The sequence below is a fragment of the Euprymna scolopes genome, chromosome 8 (genome assembly GCF_053919585.1).
Source record: "Euprymna scolopes isolate OS-2025 chromosome 8, ASM5391958v1, whole genome shotgun sequence".
Taxonomy (NCBI): Eukaryota; Metazoa; Mollusca; class Cephalopoda; order Sepiida; family Sepiolidae; genus Euprymna; species Euprymna scolopes.
Window position 1 is genome coordinate 73,573,321 of NC_136489.1, and position 26,208 is coordinate 73,599,528.

Below are 26,208 nucleotides of genomic sequence, written 5' to 3' on the forward strand. Positions count from 1 at the left end.
CCAGCCGTAGTTCTCTCTAGAATGTGCTGCTGCCATTGTGCACAGAAATCACTTTCTCCATAGCAACTAGCGTAATAGATGTACCGAGACTGAAGCCGCTTTCAGGAGTGCCAGCAACCACTGTAAAAAGAAATAAAAAACGCAAGGGAGTTGTATGCACAGTCCGTCAAGTCCATCGGCTTGGTTCCTACCAGTTTTGGCAAATAGCAAACAGAATCTTGAACAAAAGCGTATGCTCTGTCCCAAATATTATCAATGGACTTGGTGTAATCCCATCAGCATAAGACAAAGCCAAACTCTTTGCCAAAAACTTTGCAGCTAATTATACCCTTTGCGACTAAGGCCGCCAACCCCCAATATTTCCTCTTGTATCAGAAAACACGTTATGTCATATAAAAATATGTGTACATGATGTTGCCAAGCTTATCAAAAACCTTGATTCCAGTAAAGCAACCGGCCCTGACAGCATTCCGATTATAGTACTCAAAAAGCTTTAACCAGAACTAGCGCCCAAACTTACAAAAGTGTTTAAACGTTGTCTTAAGGAGTATTGCTTCCCATCACCCTGAAAAATCAGTATGCCCTGTATTTAAGAATTCAGGTGATCGATCATCTCCCTCTCAGTACAGGCCAATAAGTCTCCTGTGCGTTATGAGTAAGTTGCTGGAACCTGTGTTAAATACAGAAGTAATCAACCATCTCAGAAAAATAACTTTCATAATGACACTATATGGTTTCCGTTCTGCTAGATCTACAGCAGATGTGCTTACATTTATATCTCATATGATTAGTGAATCTCTCGACGGAGGAAACCTTTCAAGGGTAATTGCTCTTAACATATCAAAGGACTTCGATAAGGTATGTCACAAAGGTTTAATTCACAAGATATCCAGCTATGGTATAGCTGGAAATGTCTCTCTGATAGATTTATAAGAGTAGTAGCTGATGGACAGAAATCAGAAGCTCACAGTATTAATTCTGGAGTCTCTCAAAGGTCCATTATGGGCCCCATTCCCTTCCTGATCTACATTAATGATCTTTCAAGTAACATCCTTATCATCATTCGTAGACAGTTATGCTGATGACACTACCATCTTTGGTAGCACATCTAAGACAGTAAAAAGACCAAGTTCTCTCCCATTCTCTGTCATCTGATCTTGAGCACGTAGTACAATGGGGAAGTGTTTTGTTGCTTTCAATGCATCTTACACCAAGCTTTTATTCTTACATCGTTAACGCTCTGATCCCTATCTGACATCAATTGAAATGAATGGGGGAGCCTCATGTTTTGACAAGCTTCTGGGCTAAACCTTTACTCCTGATCTTAAATGAAACACATACATTAAATCCGTTGCCAAGGCCACTGGAAAAATGGTGGGATCCGTCTATCGATCAAGTAGAAATCTCACGGCTTGTGAATTCTATATCTTTATAAGAGCCACATACGTCCAAGGATTGAGTACTGTTGCCACATCTGGACGGAAGCTGCTACAAAGGACATGCTGCCTTGATAGAATTCAAAATAGACTTCGTAGCCTCGTAGGAAATGTCTTTTTCTCTTCCCTGCAACCTCTTTCTCACAGAAGAGATTTTGCGACTTTCTTTCCTCTATCGTTATTTTCATGGCAAGTGCTCGACTGAGCTTCAATCTATGATCCTTCTTCGCCAAACTTTCACAAGCAACACTGATCTAGCTGAAAACACTATCAATAATTCCCCCCCACTCTTTATCTGTGCCTTAACCTAAACGTAGATACCATGAACGAAGCTTCTTTCTTAGAAGTACACACCTGTGGAACTGGTTTCCGTTTTCTTGCTTTCAGCTGACTACAATATGGTTATTTTCAAGTCCAACGGAAACAAGTTTTTGATGAGCCGTTCCACTTAAGTTAACAAATTTAACGAATTTCCATTATTATCGATTTATTGATATTATCGATTATTGTCCAACTGACTACTGTACACACTTTACCCTTACCCTCGACTGGCTTCTTGGCCTTGAAAATTGGGTCTGTCTATGTAAAAAAAAACAAAAAGAACGATATACTTTTATAATCACGTCATAAGCAGAAGATACTGCATTAGTAAGAAGCATATTCGGATATCTTTGATTTATTGAAGCATTATATAATCTCATGGAAAAACGTCAATAGCCTAATATTCTTTGGTTGATGTGTAACATAATCGATTCCTCCGTCATTTATATGACCAAAACACTTATTGACGACACGTGCAAAGTTAATATCGCGTATGCATTTAAGCCGTGGCGTGAGTATGACGTCACGGATTAAAATGCATACGTTTGCATCAAGATCTAAGAAAAAAAGGAGAGAGGAAGAAAAGCGAACTGATATTTTACAGTAATCTTTTCAGGAAAACATAAAAAACGAACCAATCAGCTATAACATGTGGATTGTATCGCAATTAAAAAAGATAAGGAAAAAATTGGTGGCGGCTTCGAGAGGTACGCTTGACAAGCAAGCGAGTCTCCTCTCCTTACCTCTTCAAAAACAAACCAACCGACTCGTTTCTAGAAATAATTACTGAAACATAACAGTTGTCTGTACTAGCACCAAAGGAGTGCTATCACAGAGGAAAACGAAGATAAGGATAACATATTGTTTGGTGTTGTAAATGCGTGTCAGCGACTAGCATGTGAAACGGAACGAAATATATCAGTTTTCCTTTTGTTTTAAATGTGCGCGCCAAGAGTTATTTTCTTTGAGAGACTTAAAATACCACGTTAGATCCATTCTTAAAAGTAATAACAAAGTTACGAATGAACACGTTTGATAAAATTAATATTCAATTTGTTGTGATTAATGCATAAAAAAAATTAATCAGAAAATCATTAAAAAGTGCAATACGTCTGAATATATTTATTATGTCATTGCTTACTATAATATTAGGTTATATTGTGTTTATAATATTTTAACGATATAAACAAACATTTAGAATGACCGATAATAGTTTCAACATTTAACCATATTTTCGATCGAAATTTTCGACATAAACAGTGCTAGTCACGCAATTAAACATAAAAATTTCGAAAGTCTTAGACCTTGTTGCTACGGATATTTAAACATTTATCTAAAATAGTTCTACGCATGTCTCCCAAAATAATGGAAAAATACATTTCGATAGTGTCTGCACAAATAATTACATCTATATAAATTTATGTCTATTTTGCTGAACTACAAGCATTGAAATAAAAAAAAATCTTTACCAGAACGTTTTTTAAACAATTTTTAAAAAAAGTGTAAAAAATAAAGTATGAGATAGAGTAAAAGATTATAATCTTAGCAAAATTTCAGCCGGTTTATCTTAAATAATGTTTGTTTACTTTTATGTCATAAACACGTATCATTTCTTCTTGTAGTTTTTCCCTCTATATTCTCTGTACCGACATTGCTATTTATATAGATTTAATTAGTACACATTGCCCGATGTTTGAAGCAATAAATGCATGTAACGCATGTAAAACCACTGTTTCTAGTTCCAATATTCACTAGTAAAAACGTTTTCTCCATATATATATGTATATATATATGTATATATATATATATATATATATATATATATATATATATATGTGTGTGTGTGTGTGTGTGTAGTATAAAATAATAGGTCATAAATTGCAGTTTGTTTACATCTTTTTACAACAGGAACTATATAAATTTTATGAATTTTACTATTTTATTTTGTTACTATCGTTTTATTGACGATTTATATTTATTGACGATTTATATTTATTGACGATTTATATTTATTGACTATTTATACAACACTACACAAGCCACATTGGCATTTGTATCATAAAGGACTACTATTAAAGATCGTATTTAGCAACAAACGGCGGCGGCGAGATTTAAACTTTTGCAGATGCTAGAAATAAAGTGGGAATTCTAGCGACTAGTTGTCCGAAGAAAATACATACAAAAATAGAGGCTTTCCAACACTTAGGGACCTCAAGCAATATGGGTGTGATTTTGCTGGTTTCCAGATTAGTCCGACGTATGTATGTCTAGGGTCACAAGTGCTAAAGGTTAATCAGAACATATTGAATTAAAGTACGTGCAAAATAAGCGACATATAGTGCGAAATTGCTGCGATGTTACAAAGGTTCGAGATTTATAGATAGTGCGTGATCTATTAGGTGTTAAGAGTCTATTTCTGACTCTAAAAAGCGTGTAGTAGATGAACCAACCAGATGCGGCAATAACACTCCCCAATTGTGGCTTTGTAAAGATATATGATACTCTCTGGGGTGAATAATCTTCTAGGACTGTAAAAGCAGTCTATCTTTGTTGACGCAATCTTGGCAATGCACCCAACGCTTTTGTTCCAGCTTATGATTCCTGTGAATGATAGGGCGAGTAGTGTAAAATATGGGATTTCAGAAAGGATTTATGTTATGGCAGTTGATGGCTGAGGTCTCCCTCGACATTCTGATCTTACTTAAAATAAATTGCTAACAGTAAGAGTTATGAGATGTAAAAAGTTTCTTGCGTTCACATATTTTAACATAAGTAAATGCAATGTTTACCAAACCCGTTTGAAGAAAATATTCTAATATCTAGCAATGAGCATATCAATCGCAATATCTTCTAAAAAAATCAAACGTAAATCAACGGCCAATCCGCACACGCGAGCAATAAATATGGACTAGCAATAAAGTTATTTAAAGTGATAATTCCTTGTTAAATGTATTTCAGTGAAGTGAAATGTTTTGCGGTATCGTCTCGTTAATTATTATTCTGAATCGACCTCCATTAGATGACCCGCAACTGTGATCTTGAAATATATTAACACAGGCGAAGTAATTTCGGAAGCCTTATTGTGTTATTATGAAAAGCAATCTAAACACTTAGCTTATTTTTATTGAACGAAATCGACTTTTATTATCCTTGTAAACGCACTAACACTGCGGCTGTACAACGAATGGATTATCAAATAAGATGCATTCCTGTTAGAATAACATTCACACATAAACATACACACACTTATATGCGTGTATAACACACACACACACACACACACACACACACACACACACACACACACACACACATATATATATACATATACTTTAATGTATTGAAATAAATTAGATTACAGGTTTGTGAATATACTGGTTTCAAGTTCTATAAAATACTGAAAGGAAATATTCATATAAGACACCCTAGCAAAATATGCTCAATATACTAGACAAAGCTAATAAAATTAAAGTTTTTATATTAAAATTCCATTTAAAACTAACTTTTCAAAATAGTAATTTATTGTTTGCACCCAAGAATACATTGTCTTAATTTAATCCTTAATCCATAGATATCAATGTAAGAATAACATTTTAGCAAAAATAATAACATTGGTTCGAAATTATTTAGCCTAATACGATATACAGATAAATTATGCAAAATTAAATGCCTTTAAGTGACAAAGAGAAAGTGAATGATTGTTTAAAGCAAAAAAGGTGATATGATAATTTGTAGACAAACAGAGAATTAATCCTTGAAAAAATATGACGGCATAATTAAGCTCACTATTCTTTGAAGTTTGGTATAGTGTAGGTAAATATTAAGAGTTTCTGGTAATGCATCATAAGCAAATCGGTATCAATCCGAACTTTATATATATATATATATATATATATATATATATATATATATATATATATATAGAGAGAGAGAGAGAGAGAGAGAGAGAGAGAGAGAGGGAGAGAGAAAGAGGGAGAGAGAGACAGGCAGACAGACAGACAAGCAGAGTTTGCTGAACTCGATTATATACTATCAGTCCCCCTGCCGTTTCCCAGACGTAATAAACGCTTCAATATTATAATTAATTCATGCAGATTTCGAAATCATCATGTACTTAATATATAGTAGTGCAAGTAAAAGTTTCTAAAAAATACAAATAAGGTGCGATCAGCTAGAATTAAAACCCAAATATTAAGCTCCCAATCTGATATCTGAGTTAAATGCATATTTGTGTTTATGCTTAAAGGATACACATTATATCGACTTCTGTCTGCCCGGTTTCAATTTCTCAATTTTGACAACTTAACAATATTTTCCATTTAATATTTAATATTTAAACTTTTCTAATCCGTACTTCCCGCCCTCTTAATTTGACATCGAATCGTAACACTTTGCATAAGAATTGTTTCGATCTGTCTAGAAAATTTCCGGTTAAAGTAATATAAACTTTCACATGCTGACTTCTTTTTTTAGGCTCATCTTAATTAAAAAAAAGTCTTAAATCGCCTTTTCTAGTTAAGCCAGGGATAAAAAAATGGCATGTTTATTTTTTCGTCCAACTTTTTTTTGGACTTACGCTATTTGAAAAAACAATTTGCATTATTTCAACTGCTTTAAAAAACTTTTCAACCGGATTATTTCCACATTGGACTGGATTTAATTTTGGATTTCATTCTCTCTTAAGAATTATTTTACCTTTCGGTTTACCTGGAGAAAATCGTCATTCAAGCTGAAATATTATGCGCGGTTTCTTTTATTATTTTTTTTACATTTCCTACATTTTTCACTCGTTATTTTTAAAGGACATGTTCATCTCTGCAATTTATGACTATAATAAATTGCGGTTTCATTTAATGCTATAACTAGCGCGTTCTGGAATTGCTCCAGGTAAAAATTGCTGATTTGTTTCTTTGAAACTCCGCGGAATAAGGATTTTATAAATTGTTTCTTGGAGTATTCAGTCCGACAATAAATTTTGGTTGTAAATTTCAACTTACAGTTTTAATTTTCTTTCTCCTATATATATATATATATATATATATATATATATATATATATATACACATACACATATAAATATATATATGTGTGTGTGTGTGTGTGTATGTATATATGTAGGAGAAAGAAAATTATAAAATAAAAAATTATATATATATATATATATATATATACAACATTTTTTAAACATTATATGAGAATAAACTCCTATTAAAACATTCAACGTCGGGAGGAAAATGCAATGACGTCCTCAACAAATACGGTCAATTGCGATTAATGACGGGTGATTTATGTATATACATATATATATATATATATATATATATATATATATATATATATTGACCGTAATGGGTGAGGACGTCATTGAATTTTCCTCCCTACGTTTAATGTTCTAATAAGAGTTTATTCTCATATAATTAAAAAAAAATTAATTAGAAAAAAATAATATTATTGTCCAAGCACATTCGAATACACATTTCATTTCTCATTAAGTTCCTTATTTATTTATCAATATTGATATAGAGATAAGAGTTTTTGACCAAAAATATAGGCGGCAGATAGACAGTCATCTATTTACATTATATAATTATTCGTCTACCGTGTAGTTTCTATGATATACCGTTTAAAATACAATAAAATTACCAGGTGCATAATATTAATACATTAATAAGATCTTGCCATGGATACAGCCTGATTATTCGAAAAATACGTGTGTATTTTTTAGCATATTTTATTGTATTTAGCTAATTTAATCTTTAATTTTTTTCAAACTATTAAAGATAATTATTTAAATGCCCAGTATAGTTCGAAATATTAATCAAATCGTTTTTGCATTCTCTGATTAATAAATTACTTAATCCTGATTTTCAAAAAGTTTTGTAGGAAGGTAATTATGTACTCTATCAATCATCTCTGTCACTCTTTTGCTTTCCATATATATCATTAGAGTTAGAATGTTAATTGTCAAATCCTTTTTTAATATTATATATTGCCTTATTAGAATTATTTTTATTTTTAAACGACATTTTTTTAAATAAATTACATTAAAGGGTGGAACTATAACAGTAACGGCCTGGAAAAGATGATAAGCTTCCATTTCAAATATGTTATATACGAACGTGAGACGGATGTTTCCCACCCAAAAAAAGAAGAAGAAAAGGGAAGAAGAATGAAAAAAAATGGGTTGAAAGAAATAAACGAGGAAAATAGAGAGAGAGGCATTGAACAAAGGGAAATGTAACGAATTTATTATAAATCAACAATAACCAACTTGAATAGGAAATCTATTCAATTTGCGATAAAGTCCTGTTATATAACGACGGGGTGGTAATTCCTGCAAAACTACAGAAAGGAATGCTCAAGGAATTCCATGTAAGACATCCAGGCATATCAAGAATGAAACACATTATGCGTGCTGTCGTTTTTGGCCAAACATGAATGAGAATATAGCGGAAAAAGTCAGGGAGTGTAGAGGATGCACATTAATTATAAAGGCACCTCCACCTCAATTCGGGTCGTGGGCAAAACCGGACCAAACCTGCTCGAGAATTCACTTAGATTTTGCCGGACCGCTAGGAGGTTCTATTATCTCATTGTTGTAGACAGCCTAAGTGGCCAGAATACAAAAATGCAAGAACCCCACATCCGAGGCAACCATTAATTTCCTGTAATAAATATTCGCTACGTTTGGTGTAGTAGACTGCATTGTCACAGACAATGGAACAATGGAACGCAATTCATGTCTGAATTTAAAAATTTTTGTGAGAATCATCTAATCGAGCATATAACCATCCCGCCAAACCACTCGAGAAGTAACAGGCAAGCGTTGATACATTCGGGATAGTTTGGAAAAACGCTAGTGGATCACCGACGGATAAGCCAATCCAACAGTTTTTACGTGTTTACAGGGTCACGTCGAATGCAAGCATCGAAACGAACTGTCGAATACACCTGCTGAGGTCATGTTCGGACGCAAGGTTAGATCGATTTTTCACAAATTGTTACCAAACCAGGATAAACCAAACCACAAAAAACAAACAAAAAAAAACAATGACAAAAAAAAAACGGTATAACGTTGGCGAAAGAGTCCTCTACAGGATTCACAAAAATAATAGGACTTTCTGGGAGTCCGGCATTGTTGATAAACAAATAGGCAACATGGTCTATATGATAAGGGATCCGATTTCGTGCACAAACGTCACACTAATCAAATGTGGAAAAGATACTCGAACAGTGAGGTGACCTCATGGACATAGTGTTTTATACGTTTTAGGTGCCCATACCAGAGACAGCTCTTGAGAATAGGAGGTCAAAAAGAAAACGGAAATCAACTGAATTGATGAGAGTGAAACCAAAACAAAAAAGTTATTAATCTCCAGACGGGGTATTTTAAAAGCAAGGGTGTTGTACCGGATTTTCTATGCATGAGGGAAATTACACCGGTTCTGACTATATATATAGTGCCAGTAATATCTACACCGCTGAGAAGGAGCGACAGTACTCCTCTGCCTAGTCAGTTATACCTGTATTCTTACCTTTGTACCTGTGATGCTAATACACTTCGTTTGTTAAACTAATCTCGACTTGGTTTTCTTCTTTTACTATTTTGTTACAGCACAACAATTATAAATGCCAAAATTAATCTTTGAACTTAGCATAATATTTGTATAAAAACTATGTTTTTATAGTTAATGAAATTTAAAGTTCACCACCTCTGAAAATCACTCTTCCCCTTTTCATCTTTAAAAACAAAAAAATCAAACTAAATTAGGCAAGTGGGTTAAGAGTAGTGTACTTTCATCAAGCATTGCTAATGAGATTGGACCCCCAGGATTGATCCGCCATAGATTATATGGTTTACCGAAAACTTAAAAGTAGGTATTCTCTTAAGGCCCATTTTTATCTATGGAAGGGTCATCACAGCAGAAAGTTGCAAAATTGATCTTAATATTTTGCAACCGGTATTAAAACATTACAGTAAATACTATTTGAAAGATTCATTTCATTTTGCAGACTTTATTCAAAGGATGTTCATAATTTATGTGTTCTTATGGCATTAGCAACCTGTTTGCTTGCGTCCATATTTCAGAGAAGATAGATATCTGCACAGATTTTATATATTGTAGTCAGATATTGCCTCCTCTCATTTTCTGAAATTTGCCACTACAATTAAATTCAGTTTCACGATGTAATGTATCGGCAAATAGAATGTGTGTCGATGAGCTCAGTTTAAGGCCTAATAATGGCGAATATTTTCATAGGTTTCCATGAAGAGCAATTGCTCCCTGGACCCATGAAACCTTTGGTCTATTTTCGCCATATGGACGACACATTTTGCCTCTTCAATAACCAAATAGAGGAAAATATTTTTTCTTCTAAATAAGATGCATTCTACAGCAGGATACTTATGAAGGGGGAGTCTTATTCGTCCACAACTTTCCTCGATGTATTGGAAACGAAAACACCATCCAATTACCTACAATATTGTAAACCTACATTCACGGGAATGTTATACATGCTGGGATTCATATTGTCTCCGAAAACATAAGATAAATTTAATTTGGACCCTAACATATAGTGCCCTTATGATCTGCTCAAAATCGAAATTGGATGAGGAATTTAAAATAATTACTGATACATTCTCCAAAAATGAGTACCCTTTGGATGTGATTAAGTCAGTTATACTGTTATAAATAGCAGAGTCCTCTGCAACTAAAATTCAAACGGTTAATAAATGTCCATTATATCTGCGTTTACTTGGCTGGGGGCAATAAGTGAGGAATTTGCAAAGCAAATCAGCTCAATTGTGCAAAATTGTTATTTTACTTTAAACGTGTGTGCTTTGTTCTCTACGAGAACGTTAATGCCATCATCTACCAACCCCATCATAATAATAATCTAACTTACAGTGCAGACTATTTGGGTTAAGCAACATTAAGATTGAATGGAAATTTCCAACAACACTTGCCTACCAAAATCAGAAATGGGACATAACAAACAACAGGAGTAATTGCCAATGCATACGGGTCTTCAATTACTTATTAAAACACCGTCTTGTGCAGCAAACTTTAGCATGAACTCTTTTTCAATCCTGAGCTGTGCTTACTCATTATTTCATTTAAAGATCTGGGAGACTATTCACGTTTTGTTGATAAGGCCTTCTCTTTGTAAGCAAAAAGAATGCATCTTGGGTTTGAGCGTGATTAGTCTCTAGGATCTTTGAGTAATATAAAATTGTTGTATTTGAATCGCTTTCCCAAATTTTTTCTCCATGTATAATGTAACGCAACGTGATTTTATTTGTAAATATTTTCGATTCCTATTCGTGATTTTTCTTCCAAACAAATCCCTCGATACAGCTTTGATAAAGCGAGGGCGAAACCGGTCAGCTGACTCCCCCATGTTTTCTTTTCTCTTTAACCTGTTAACTTTATTTTAAACGATTTTAATCATGAATTTAAGTCTTCCCTACATGATTGCGTTTTATCTCTCTCTCTCTCTCTCTCTCTCTCTCTGTGTATATATATATATATATATATATATAACACAATTAAATAACATTTATAGGTTAAATTAATTGTAGTTTTCATTGATGACGAAATAAGCTGAACGAGAAATGGATATCCAAGAAAATGACTATCCCTCTCACTAATTGTGGACAAAATCATATAAACTACTTCTCTGAACGATTATTTTATTTGAAGACGTTTATATGATATGAATGCTATTTTGAAAACATTATAATTAACGCAATCAAACTGATGTATAATATCAAAGTATCAAATTACAAAGCCTAATTTGTCAAAGTCTTTTTTTATTTAATTAAATCTGCTTTCAGTCGATTGACACTATCATAGCTTAGTTTAGTGTATAGTTTAAACTTTATATTTTTATAAACTCGTTTATTTTTAAAAACTGATTTTAGCATTCAGATTCTTCATTTGAATGTTAAATACATTTTTCAAATATTCATACACTTTTGCATATGTTGTGTAATGCGGTACATGACTTAACTTCATTAGTTTGCAGATAAAGAATGCGCAAGCGTGGATAGTGTTTGCTCGTTCTACGCATCGGCGATAAAATCTAACCAATCGCATTAGTCGGCAAACGCTATTGAACAAAGCCGGATCTCCCTAATATGTAATATAAACCTTATCTCAAACACGGGAATCCATTGTTTCTGTTTAATATTTCCTCCAGACATATTTATTACCCAAACGTTCTGGCCGTGGATCCTCGACTCACCCCCCTCCCGTTTAAAACCGCGCTGTCTATACACGCTTTTCTGCAAATCCCGTTATTGGAAATTAGTTTTAGCGTAGAGTTATAAGTTATAGTGATGACCTCCGAATACATGAATTCCAATAGTTGACCTAATTCAGCTGAAGAATGAAATCTGCATGAATACAACGAATGCGTGTGTGTTCTGTTGCTCGTGCATCAATGAAAGGCTTCTGACAGCGCAGTTTAAAATGGCGGTAAATATAACGATAACTGGGATTATTATTCTGCCTACATTCTTTGTGATAAGCATTTACATGGGAACACTCATGTTAGTGGACACTAGCATGTTGGCAGATTCCATCATTTTAACCAGATTATCTAATAAAACGGTGACATCTACGTCGATTGGACTATAAAAGATTCCAAATACTCTATTATGTGTTGGAATTGGATCCAATTATTCTGGATCAATTTATATATATATATATATATATATATATATATATATATATATATATATGTGTGTGTGTGCGTGTGTGTATGTGTGTGGGTGTACATATATGACGAGAGTAATGAAAATAATATTCCGACGAGCTAGATGAAAAGGGGACATAGAGTAATACGCTCGTCAACGTTTCGTTTTTGATGCAATACTTTTCTGGATGCATACATTGATGAAAATAAAATACCAGTAAAATATGTGAAAATAAATTTGCTGTGAAATATGATTTTGTTCTATTTCTGAACGAAAATATTTTAAAGACTTTTTCCGTTCTAAAATAGAACAAAGTCATCCTTTTCAAAATAACAATACAACAAATGTATTTTACAATATTGCACTGGTATTTTATTTTCTTCGGTTTATTACTCCAGAAAAAGTCTTGCTATTAGGAAAGCAGGTTGATTGACATATATGTGAGTTTGTACTTTGTTCGTCTTTCTCTATGCATATATATATATATATATATATATATATATATATATATATATATATATATATATATGTCATCTGTATATATATATATATATATAAGTATTTAAGAATTTGTCACATCGCCATATACATATAATGTATTTATATATTTCTGTGAAAATGTATTCATTCACTAATATTTCCTATATATATATATATATATATATATATATATATATATATATATATATATACTAGCAGGTAAGCCCGGCTTTGCTCGGGCCCTATGTACTGTTCATAAGGTTATGTTAATATGTATATATTAACAAGTGCGAATATGTAAAGTAATGCCTTTCTGTATGATAGTCTTCCTTAACTACCATAAAAGAAATACAGACATTTTAACTTTTATAGATATATAGATATATAGATAGACAGATGGATTGGATTCAATATATAGTAATGATTTAACCAGTATAAAAGAAAAAAAGACGCATGCGCCACCACTGAGAATCGAAACCAAAACGATCAACCCACGATTTATTTTACCTCTGCTGTCAATGACTGGGCTATGAAAACATGTTTTCTACAAGGCTAAAAATTAAAACATGAACCAATAGCTACTACATTATGCATTCGTAATGCCGGCGTTATACCTTCACCCGGAAAATTTCATTTTTTAAAATGTTCACACTTTTGCACCGATTTTTCCGGGCAAAACCCCAATATTAAGTTTACTTAACTATTACGTGTATTTATATTCATGCAGATAGTCTACATGATTTATACTTGCTTAATATTTGCGTAAAAAGTTTATAGTAAGCACAACATGGTTTCCATATATATTTATGTATACGTATATATTTTTGTTTAAAAAGAATATGGTGAAGAAAAAGGTGATTTCACGTGAATTGATAATTAGGTAAAAGGTAAGGTATCCAATGACGGTAAAAATCCAAAAATGTAAGTCCAAGAACGTTAATTTAATTTTCCATTCGCACAAGCAAAATCCAAGGTAATCGCGTGATTAGAAGATGGTCAAAAATAATCCAAAATGCCGAAATCACTGGAATAATTTACAAATATATACATGGAAAAGAGGAAAATTCCAATAATGATGAAAGAAAAATAAGATATGCCTTTAACACGGCTGCCGAGAACAAAGTGTAATTAAAAAAAAAATCAGTAGAGAGGAAGAAGAAGAAGAAGAGAGAGAGAGAGAAAGTGTAATTAAAAAAAATCAGTAGAGAAGAAGACAAAGAAAAAGAAGAAGAAGAAGAAGAGATAGAAAAAAAGATTAAATGGTAATAGAATTAAATATAAATTAGAAAATCAAATGTCAAAATGACCCAGACAGGACATGGAAAGCATAAATTAATAAATAAATAAAGAAATAAAAAATAAAAAATAAAAGATAAAAATATAAAATATAAAATAAAAGAAATAAAAACTATATATATATATATATATATATATATATATATATATATATATACATTTTTTCATTTCTATCTCCCAATATATACGATGTGATAAGTAAGAATACTTTTTATTTTGCTGTTATTAGACCTTTGACCAGATCAGACATTGGCCCACTATTTCACACATTAAAACAGTAGGGTTCTAACTGTCCTTTCGATTACAATTTTTTATATCTTTCTTTTACTTGGTTTATCGAGCATATTCGCCAGGTAGGGAAGTAATTTCTTTTTTATGACTCCGGCTGATCTTCTGGAATAATGGAGATATTCCTATGATTTCAGTTTATTTCAGGTCGTACATAAGACGTAGTAATCTTCTCATCTGCAACTTTGTTTCAGCCAGCATAATTGTGAACATTATCTATTTACTATGGTAATTACTGTCTCTTTCTATTTATTTACCACTACGTTAATTATTAACATCTCTGTTTCGTACATTCGTAGTTTAGAAATAAATATATATATATATATATATATATACATACATATATATATAAATATGTATATATATATATATATGTATGTATGTGTGCTTATATTTGTCTATTTTTCTTGTGCGAATATTTAAGACATCGTGATATAGAAATAGAATCTTAAGTTAAACGTCCGTCATACATTTTATGTACAAGCTGTGATGAAATTCTTACAGCATAAAAGCAAGACAAGGATAATTTTACACACAAATACATATATTTTGTTTAAAAAAATCCGGATATTTTGCCGTGGTTCTATTGAGACTCCATCATCATCAGCATTCATGCCTTTTATTTATTGTCACATTGAATGTGTTTTCAAAAACGTTTGTATAATTTTTTATAACACGATGTGCCTTTATCTTCATGTATCCCTGTGTGAGACTGCCCGGATTGAATTTTAGGAAATATCATTTCCGGTTTCTTGTTTCGAGCAGCGTTAGATAGACTAGGTCAACCATTATATTAGTTTTTTTTTCTTGCCATCACAAATCAATTCGCAGCTGATTTACACCATTTGAAGATTAATATTACTCGACAGTAAATACCAATGCATGGTGGAATTATTTCTTGTGATAATAAGTAAAGCATAGAAAAAGCGACATATTATTGTTGACAAAGACCATGGTATCCTTTTATGTTGTAGATATTAAAAGTCCTTCATTGATGCCCATTGGAGAGGAGTTTTATAAAAATATACCACGTGTGTGCTAATATTGTTGTAGTATATCTATTCATTTATTTATGTATTTTTGTGTGCACATTACATTGTGCAAGTCTGATTTTGTCTCAGTTTTTGACACATGTTTGCATTCAATTAAAAGGAATAAAAATCGAAGGATAATTCCCTAATATTCCATGATAAACTGAACAAGCATATGAAAAAAATAAGTAAAATCGATCAATAATATAATTTACACGGCGTATATATCAGGATTATTTATATTAAATGCATATTGACCCAAAACTAAAACTTTGATAAGCAACACCAATTCTCCTGTAATTATCATGTTTTTACTCAAATATGTATACACACATATAAGCAAAGAGTGTCCCGAAGGTAAATTGAGACTATTTCCTAATTTGCATAACTTTAAACTGTTCTGTTTATGATCCAAATATTTTTTCAGATACTCTTAAAACTCTATACTTGAAGATAATTCAATAAGATTTGGGCGTTTTTTAAACACGGTAGGATTACCCGACAGATGACCATATGTTGATTAAGATGCGATGGGAAGTCTCCTTCATACATAATTAAGAGGACTGACTACACAAAACGACAGTCTATCGAGTCCTGGCCAAATCTAATGCCGAGTGTAAATTCCACCGAAGTGAGCACAGCCCTCGCAATGATCAAAATCGACGCAAAACTTTCCTGGCAGAATTTAAAAAAAAAAGTCGAATAAGGCAAACCCAATTTAGCTGATGTAAGAACTGTCAGAAGAAATGCAATTTTAGACTGTTAACCATCTGAAGTCAAAGAAATCCGTGGGATGAGTCTTTACCTGAGGGGACATTTTATTCTTTCGATCCCCGGTCAAGAACCATCAAAGTTGAATGATATCCAAAACTTCCCAAGCACGCCACGAACAAATGAGGATATATTCACATTTTTATTGATGAGAAAAATTTGAATGTGAACGAAGTGTGCAACCATCGGAACAGCCGAGTCTTGCCTTTCACCCAGAAGATGCTCGTCATGAGATGCAGAACAAGAAACATGTATCTGTAATTATTTTCCTCATTGTGAAGGAAGGTTGATGTCTCTAAATTACATCGGAACAAAATATTAACCAACACAGTGGAGTGCTACCTTGGGATCGTAGATACTACGATGCTACCAACGTAATACTTGTTCTAGTCTAAGCCACCCATCAGAGCAAAACAAATATTCCCTTGTTTGTTTCAAAGTGTATTTTGCCCAGTAGCTTTCAATACCTGAATGTTTGCGACTATTAACTATTTAGCATGATTTAAAAAAAAAACTAAAGTTTATATGCAGCTTAATGTTAATTCTCTGAAAGCAGTCATTCAGACATATATTCCAGAACCTAGATAATGAGAAAAGTTAGTAAAAGTTTCACAAAATATCTTCAACATTACTGTATCAGAAAGCAGATCATATTGAATACTTATGTTAAATAGATTATTAAGATTACAGAAATAAATATTAAAAATAATCAGTATACATCTTGGATCCGTATATTGTATTGGTATTGTTATCAGGGAATCATATTAAAATGAAAAAAATCAAAATTTACCCGCGGTATCTTGTATATTGTAGATTTTATGTTTTAGTTAATTTAGTTAAAAATAGAATAAAAGAAATACAGATTTCCATGTTTGATTAAAAGTATCGCATATTCAAAACGATAAAAAATTAAGAGGTAATGTAAGTTTACATATTCCATATTAAGCCATATAAGAGACGCTTCAAAATAATACCTTCTACTGATTATTCCACACGAATGGACCAGAAAAGTTTGCTAATAAGACTGTTATAATGACTTTACTTACCTGAAAGTTTTATTGATCTGTTGGAGATATTGACGGCGGGAAACTAAGGAATGCAACCCCGCCCGTCATTAACGTGCATCACTGAATTCCTAGCAAAAGTGTATATAGAATGGTGTGACTACGTAAAAAGTATATTTGGTGCCATAAAACTTGCTACTTTTAATGAGACTTTCAATTGTCTAGTTAAACTAAGGAGCTTTACTTTTGGAACAATTCTCGTAAGTAAAATAGAATTTTAATAATTGAAAATAAAACCGTAATATTTTGATTGTCAACCCACATATGAATTAAGAGTTAACTTTTATTGTCTTAATAGTCCTATTATAAATTTCTGTACTGTCTATGGGTGTGTGTGTTACGCAGTTTATGTTAGCCTACAGGCAACCCACCCAGGGAATGTAGATGCCAAAATGAAGCTTATGACCCAGCGGATGTTTTAGTAGTGTGTATATCAATGTTTGGTGTATGGAAATACAAAATAAATGCCAAGAAATGCAAAGTAGTAGTGGTGATAGGAGTTAAATCGGTGGGAGTAGCAGCAGAGACAATGATAGTAGTGGTGATGGGAGTTTAATTAGTGAAAGTAGCATCAGCAGCCGTTAGGCAAAGTGGTAATAAGAGGCGTTAAATCGGTGGGAGTAGCAGCAGCAATCAACGATTAATATTGGTTGAAAAAATACAAGTTTTTTTTATTTAAAAAAAATATTTCCATTTTCTCCGTCTGATTAACAAAACAAAAAATGACTTTCTCTGATTTGCAACCAAAAAAGTTTCGATTAATATTGGTTGAAAAATATAATAAAAAAATTTCTTTAATTTAAAAAAAAAATTACTTCGTTTTTCTCCGTCTGATTAAAAAAACAAAAACAAAAAAGGAGCTTTCTCTGATTTGACCAGGGTGGACAGTTTAGACAACCGGCCATTAAATAAAATAAAATAATACTTTTACCCATGTATCTCAGGTTTTTTTTTTCGTTAATATTGGTTGAAAAAAATGCACGATTTTTTTTTCTTTTAACAACTAATTACTTCCATTTTCTCCGTCTGATTACAAAAAAAAAAAAAAAATTGAACTTTCTCTGATTCGACCAGGGTGATCAGTTTAGACCTCCGCTCATTAAATAAAATAATACTTTTACCCATGTATCTCATATTTTTTTCGTTAATATTGGTTGAAAATAAAATATTTTTGTTAAAGTAGTTCAAGGAGACATCTCCTACAGGATAATTGAAAAAATAAATAATTGCTAACTTTTGTTTCGTAAATATTGGTTGGAAAAAAAAAATGCAAAAATTGCATAAAAAGTCACATTTTAGTGCGTTCTCAATCCCTGTATATATATATATATATATATATATATATATATATATATATATATATATATATATATATATATATATGTATATATATATATATATATATATATATATATATATATATATATCTGTGTCTATATGTGCCTGACAGAACTTTCTGTGTATCTATATAGTAGGCCTATATTTCTATAGATCTTTGTCTATGTCGATACACCTTTCTGTTGTCTATATAACGTGGTGTATAAAGAAATCCTACAATTTCTAATACTTTCGTGTTGAACACTTCCTTGCTGTTTTTGTTTCCACTGTTGTTTTTTTCCTTCATGAAAATAAAAATTGTGTAAATACACTGTACTTACTCGCTTTTCTTTTACAATATGCGGCCATCTGGCTGCAACGGGGCTACTTGTTTTTCGAAACAATCATTACTATCACTTATCTGATAATCATTTAGTAGATATAAATTCCTACACTTTAATTGTCTCAATAAAAGCTAGTGATATTAGAAAAAAATGATATATGTTTCATCGAATGTGAAATCATCCCAAGCTGGCTTTTACATAGTAAACGTATATATGATGTAATTATAAATATATATTTAATATTCATTTAAATAATTTAGGAATATTATGCTTTATTGATAGGATTTCATAGTGAAAAAGCGTCTGCATGCGTGACTCCAGTACAACAGACTTCTGTTCAGATATATTATTTGCCAAAGTTATATACACGTTTAAAAGTTAATCATTACCTTAATTAATGTTTAATAGTAATTAATTTATTCTAAATCATGAATATTTCATAGTAATACATTTTTATTTCAAGTAAAAGTAGACATTGCTTTAACGGGGTTGATGTGTAAGAAAAGTAGCGTCTTTATACTTAAATAAATAATCTTTATTTTCTGTTAAATATCGTCGGAATTGTATTCTATGATATAGGGAACAAAATTCAATACTACATCAAATTTCAATTATTAAAATGCGAACCACAGAAAACTATTACTTACTAAAGTATATAACGACCTTTATGTCTCTGATTTTATTTTGTAGTATACTACATATATAAAATAATAAAATGTAATAATGTAATAAGGAAACAATACATGAGTATTTTAAATTGGTAAAATGATGAGCAATCAGGATTACAAGTAAGCTAATTACGTGAAAAGACGATATAACAACCACGTATATAAAACAACATATCTCTATTATATCAGGATAAGGTATAGATCATTATAAACTTGTAAAAATGTGGTTGTGTCACTGATTGTAGTTATTATAATACCAAAAAAGATAGGCAGTAAAAATCAAAATTTTTCTATTTTTACAATTTTGATTTTTAATTGTTTACTATTTTAATCTTAAACTGATGTTCTATTAATTATTTTGCCTTTCCCCCGTATATTTATTATTTAATTCTATTTAATACTTTGCCTTTCTACCCTACATTTTCTGTTTAGCTTTTACGATTTTTATTTTTTAATTTAACATTTAAATAAATTTGTTTATTCATTTTAAAATATACATTCATAGTTATTTTTAAATATATTTTAGATATATATTTTTTATATTTTTTATATCTTCCGTATATTTTCATATATATTTTATATCGATTATAAACACGATGAATGTGCATTTGTGTGTATATATGTATGTGTGTTCGTACATCTCGATAGAACTTTTGAAATCCATAGCAGATAAGAATGATTCTTATAGTGTTTAAAAGAATATACTCGGACGCAGAATATGTGAACATTTGAACAAATTATTTATTTCCTCTACCTTAGAACCTGACGGTGGTCATGGAAAATCGTCTTTTTCTAAACTATTTCAACATCTGCATACGAGTGAACTGCTGCAACTCTCGGATATATTAACTACATAAATTTGCAAATGGTATGACTGTTACAGTGACCCAATCAGTTAGAGCGTTTACTAAGAAATAGTTATTTTCGCAATCGTGCTAACTTTCCTGTAGATGTTTCGTTCTTTTATTTTTTAAATGTTTATTTCGGTAAGATTTTGCATTTTAACAGGTTAAACATTCTATTTTTCGATATTATCGTGAAGTAAAGAGCCAGAAAAAGTACAATCAGTTTTAATCCTTACACAATTATGAACGGTTTGCGAATCGCAGAACATATCGATTTTTTATTATGCGTAAAACTTTTAATTTGAAAATATTTTTTTTAAAATTTGCAATGAACAATAACTCCATGCGCAACACAGAAATGATTAATCTTAAAACCTTTTAATGATTTTATGAATATTTGTTCATAAATGAATTTAGGACGCTGAAATTTACTAATTTTTTAAAAATGTGTTAAAACGCAACTACGTGGTTCCTATCGTCTAAGATGAGGTAAGCAACGCCGGGTACATTTGCTAGTATATATATATATATATATATATATATATATATATATATATATAATCTTTTTGTCATTTTCTTATTTCTTGTATATGTATAGATTTATTTCTACCTATATGTATATTTGTAATATTTTAATACCTAATAGTTTTTATATTTAAACTACATTTATACTAATATTGTAATCCTACTTTGTGTAAACTTTTACAATATACTATAACTTTTTTAGAACATTATTATAAATATATTTTGATATATATTTACTTAAGCTATGTACACTCTCGGTAGTATAAAATATTGTACATTTTTAGGTAAGTGTAATTTCAAAACGTTTCATTTTCTTTTTCTTTTCCCCCCTTCTCTTAATTTTATTCTTCCTTCTTTCTCCGGTTATCTGTAACCACGTTACTTTAATATTGTAGGTTAAGTTTGTTTAATATGCACCAAGCGGTTCTATTTGTTGACTTGAACTCGCAAAGAAAGGAACCCCTCTATTAACGTCGTTGACAAGTTCATATTTTATCCCTGATGGATTGACCGAAACATGTTGATTGTACATCAACAGTAAAAATGTTTATTTGCATATAAATTAAAGTAGATATTGATCTATGTTTTATTAGGCTTAATTTACAAAAACGCGTAAGCCTATTAGTTTTTATCTTTGAGTATATTTAACCTGGATATATATATATATATATATATATATATATATATATATATATATATATATATACACACACATATATATGGGGGGGTAGTGTACAGGCATATAAGTGTATGTTTTAAATGTCATGTCCTAAAATGATACATATTATATAAGAGTGAAAAGATAACGAAATACCAATATCTTATGTTCCATATAGAAATAAACTGGAATCTTAGAAAAGTTCTCGTCCGTTCAGAAATTATAGTAGACACTCGACCAATAGAAGATAATTTTAAAGACTACATTGCAAATATGCTCGGTGATTCAAGTGCAAGAGAAATGAAACATTGCACTTAAAGGGTCCGGTTAGAATATTTAAATGATCATTTTGTCTAAGTGTCTAGAATAACAGGTAAATGTCTGGCATCTTGCATGATGCTCCATTTAAGCATAAACAAATCGTATAAAATATGAAAATATATGGAGCTATAATGATATATATATATATATATATATATATATATATATATATATATATGAAAATTGCTTCGTCTTAACAGACGTAAGCGATCCCAATGCTCCACACAAACCTCATTATATTTTTCGGTCAATCGTCAGCGACACCCAAACCACTTCGCTGTGTCGGAAAATGACTTTTCAGGCCAACATTTGACTTACAAAATCTTTCATACATATGGCAAACAAAGTTGTGTGTTTAAACTTTTGTCACTTCTGTCTTTGCTTTGTATGATGATTGCAACGTCTTGTCAGACCAGTGCCACTCACTCAGACTATTAAATCCATGAGCCTAAAAGTTATTTCCATCGCCACATGACCATTTTTATAGACAAATGCTTGGGGTAGTATCTATACACAGAGTCTTAGCTTTGTGCGACAGCTAAGTCTCTCTCTCTCATCTCTCGGTTCAAAATGTTGAGATCCAGCAACAACAAGAGCAAGATAGCTAGCAATAAGTTAAAATGCAGACCAGCTTAATGCGGGTACTAGTCTCCCGCTTTATGTTTTATTAAATCAGAGATTTGCTTCTCCTAGAAAGTTTGCCTCCATCACGGTTACGGGAACCCTCTCCACCCCAGCATACATATACATACACACAAACGCACACGGTGCTAGTTCGCTGTTGACCCCGAAAACGGTTTATTCCCACTTTGAAAGGTCTTGTTTTCAATCCTCAAGGGAGACTAGTCGCCCTCCCCACCAAACAATTCTGGTGGGGGAACCAGTTTACTCGTCGGTGATCCGACCATGAGGCAGGTAGTGCTGGGTTATATTGTACCAGTAGCATATGACATGACCTAATTTTTTTATACATACATATATGCATACATACATGTATACATATATATACGTATATATACATGTATGCGTGTGTTTGCGTATGTATGTACGTGTGTTTGTACGTACACATGTTTTGTTTTGCTCCAAATAATCGGTAAGTAGCTAATTTTGATTATTTCTTGTTATATTTAATTATTTTCTTTTTTTTTCTTTCATAAACATGTATATTTATATAATTTAAAAAAGTAATATTTCCTGCCCAAATTTCTTAGTACTTCCGCTGATATCGAAATCGAAACGCGAGCCACATTGAATAGTGACCTGTGGTGTCCGATGTCATACTCTAACACGCTAACATACTCGACTCTGGTTCTCTCTGTCCATTTATGTGTAGGTATACGCGTCTACAAATACAACACCGACTGGAAATCCTTTTGGTTTTCCCTCGGTTTGCTTTTCAACAAGTCTTTATCGATTTTTCTCTGACATTCGAAGGAACCGGATGATAAAGGTGGCGTTTTCTGAATGATTTTTGTCTGGGGTGAGGATGTCGGATTTTTAGTAAAGCCAAGATAGGTCGGCCGATGCGTCATTACATGTGTCTTCCCAATATTAAGACTGATGGGAGAGAAATGATGGCAAGTTCTGATTGTTGTCAGCTCTTATGTTTTAAACCATCCAGAAAAATCGCCCCTCTTGGACGTCTCCAGTCAGTAATGGGCTGCATAATTGGACACAAGGTGCGCGTGAGAGATATCACGGTCACTAATAGCAAGTCTGCTCAAACAAGTCGCGTTGTTGAGGGAAGGGAAATGTTGCACGGACTACGGTTGGGAGGCGGCAGGGCAGTTTCTTCCCCGATGACAGAGTGATTGGCAAGATACGAAGCAGAAGAGGTGGACGAGAAATAATGTTAAAGAAAATAGCTTATCGTGAAAAAAATATAAAAAGAAAGAAGTAATGCTGAAAAAATGGAAAACAATATAATAAACCTAAAATCAAGTTAAAAAATAAGGCATATAAAGTACTAGACTGAAGGGAAGAGACAGACAAATGTTAAAAGAATTCAACACAAACACTAATACGATTACGGCCAATAATAATAAAAATAATAGAAATATTCTTGAAATATATAGACATAGTAGATGCAAAAAAGATGAAAAAGGACAGCAATATAAAAAATAAAACGATTGAATGAATATCAATAAACGGGAGAAATTAATAAATAAAATAATATTAACATATAAAAAGAGCCACGTATAAAATGAAACAGTAAAATCAAATCATAAATATAAAAAAAAACACGAACGAAGTAAAGACCAATGGTCGCTGCCAACAAGAAACCAGTAGTAAACGGTTGTTGCGATAATACAAATTCACGTGCAACGATTATTGAAACAGATGGACAGTACTGAAAATCTGGGGAGATTTGTTTTCACTTAGACTCCAGCGAACAGCATAGGTCGCTTTCAAAGAGAAATCTTTAAGGATGGTCTGTATTTCTACTCCTACTGAGCAAGTAATAATAATAATAATAATAAAAATAATAATAATAATAATAATAATAATAATAATAATAATAATAATAATAAATGGTTAAATCTACCAAAACGTGAAAGGAGGAAAAACAAAAACAGAACTACCAAACCCGACAGAAACAAAACGTGACTGGAGTTAGATATGGGAAGAATGAAGTCCTCACAACAGAAATGCCGAATGGCTAAAAGATATGAAAAAAAAAACAGTAAACACAAATAAAAGAAGGAACAGTAAATGAAATAGGCAAGGAAACTCTGAAGAAGGCCATAGCAAAAATGGCGAACTGGAGAGGACCAGAACACGAAGAGATACATGCATACTGGTTTTAAAAATACACGACCTTACACGAGATGCTAGCTTAAAACCTGGGAAAATGTATGAAGGAAACACACGTGCCAGATTGGGTCACAAAAGGCAGAACAACACTGATACAAAAGGACACAAAGAAAGGAACCGCCCCAGCAATTAACGGCCGATCAGCTGCTTACCCACTATTTGGAAAATATTAACAGTACAACTGAGGACAAAAATCTACCACTCCCTGAATTATCGTGATCATTTCCCCGAAAAACAGAAAGGATGCCAAAAAGGAAAAAGGGAACACATGATCTGCTATATATAGACCAAATGATTCTAAAGGAGGTAAACAGAAGGAGAAAAAATCTCGTAATGGCGTTGATCGATTACAAAAAAAAAACTTACGACAGGATACTCAAAACAATGATAATAGAATACTTAAAAATGTATAAAATACCAAGGTGGATCATAAACGTGATAGAAAACGCAATGAAAATACGGAAATTGAAACTGATACATAACAGAAATAATATACAAAGAGGCATCTTTCAAGGCGATTTAATATCACCATTACTGTTCATCAAAGACATGATGCCCCTGAACAATATACTGAGAAAGAGCAAAGCCGGATAAAATTTCTCCAACACAGATGACATAAATTACTCACGTGATGTACATGGACGATCTGAAGCTTTTCCCACGGACTGAAAACGAACTAAAGACACTAATAAACACTACCAGAGTTTCAGTCAGGATATCCAAATGGAATTTTGCATGGAAAAATGCGCACTACTATGTATAAAAAGCGAAAACCGGAGACAACAGAAAGCATGGAACTACCCAAGCAAACGGATGTGTAGGCACTAGGAGAATAAAATGCTTATAAATACTTAGCATTTCTGGAAGCAGACACCATCAAAGCAACAGAAATGAGAGAAAGAATTGTAAAGGAATACCTCAGGAGAACAAGAAAACTTTTAGAAACAAAATTATATAGCAAAAACCTAATAAAAGGTATAAATAGACGGGCAGTATCACTATTTAGATTGTCTGGGCCGTTCATATGGTGGACTAAATAAGAACTGAGATAGCTCTATCAGAAGACTAAGAAACTCTTTACCATTCATAACGCACTACACCCGAAGGACGATGTTGACCGACTCTACGTGAAAAGGAAAGGCGGCGGGGGGGAGACTAGTTTGTATAGAAGCCTGTGTAAATTACACCAAAAGAAAAGAACTAGAAAAATACATGATAAAAAACACTGAAAGTATAATTGTGGCAGTGGGAGACACGGAAAAAAACCCCCAAAAAATAGAAAACAGAGATACAAATGGTAAGACAAGAAAAGAAAAATGGGCAGAGA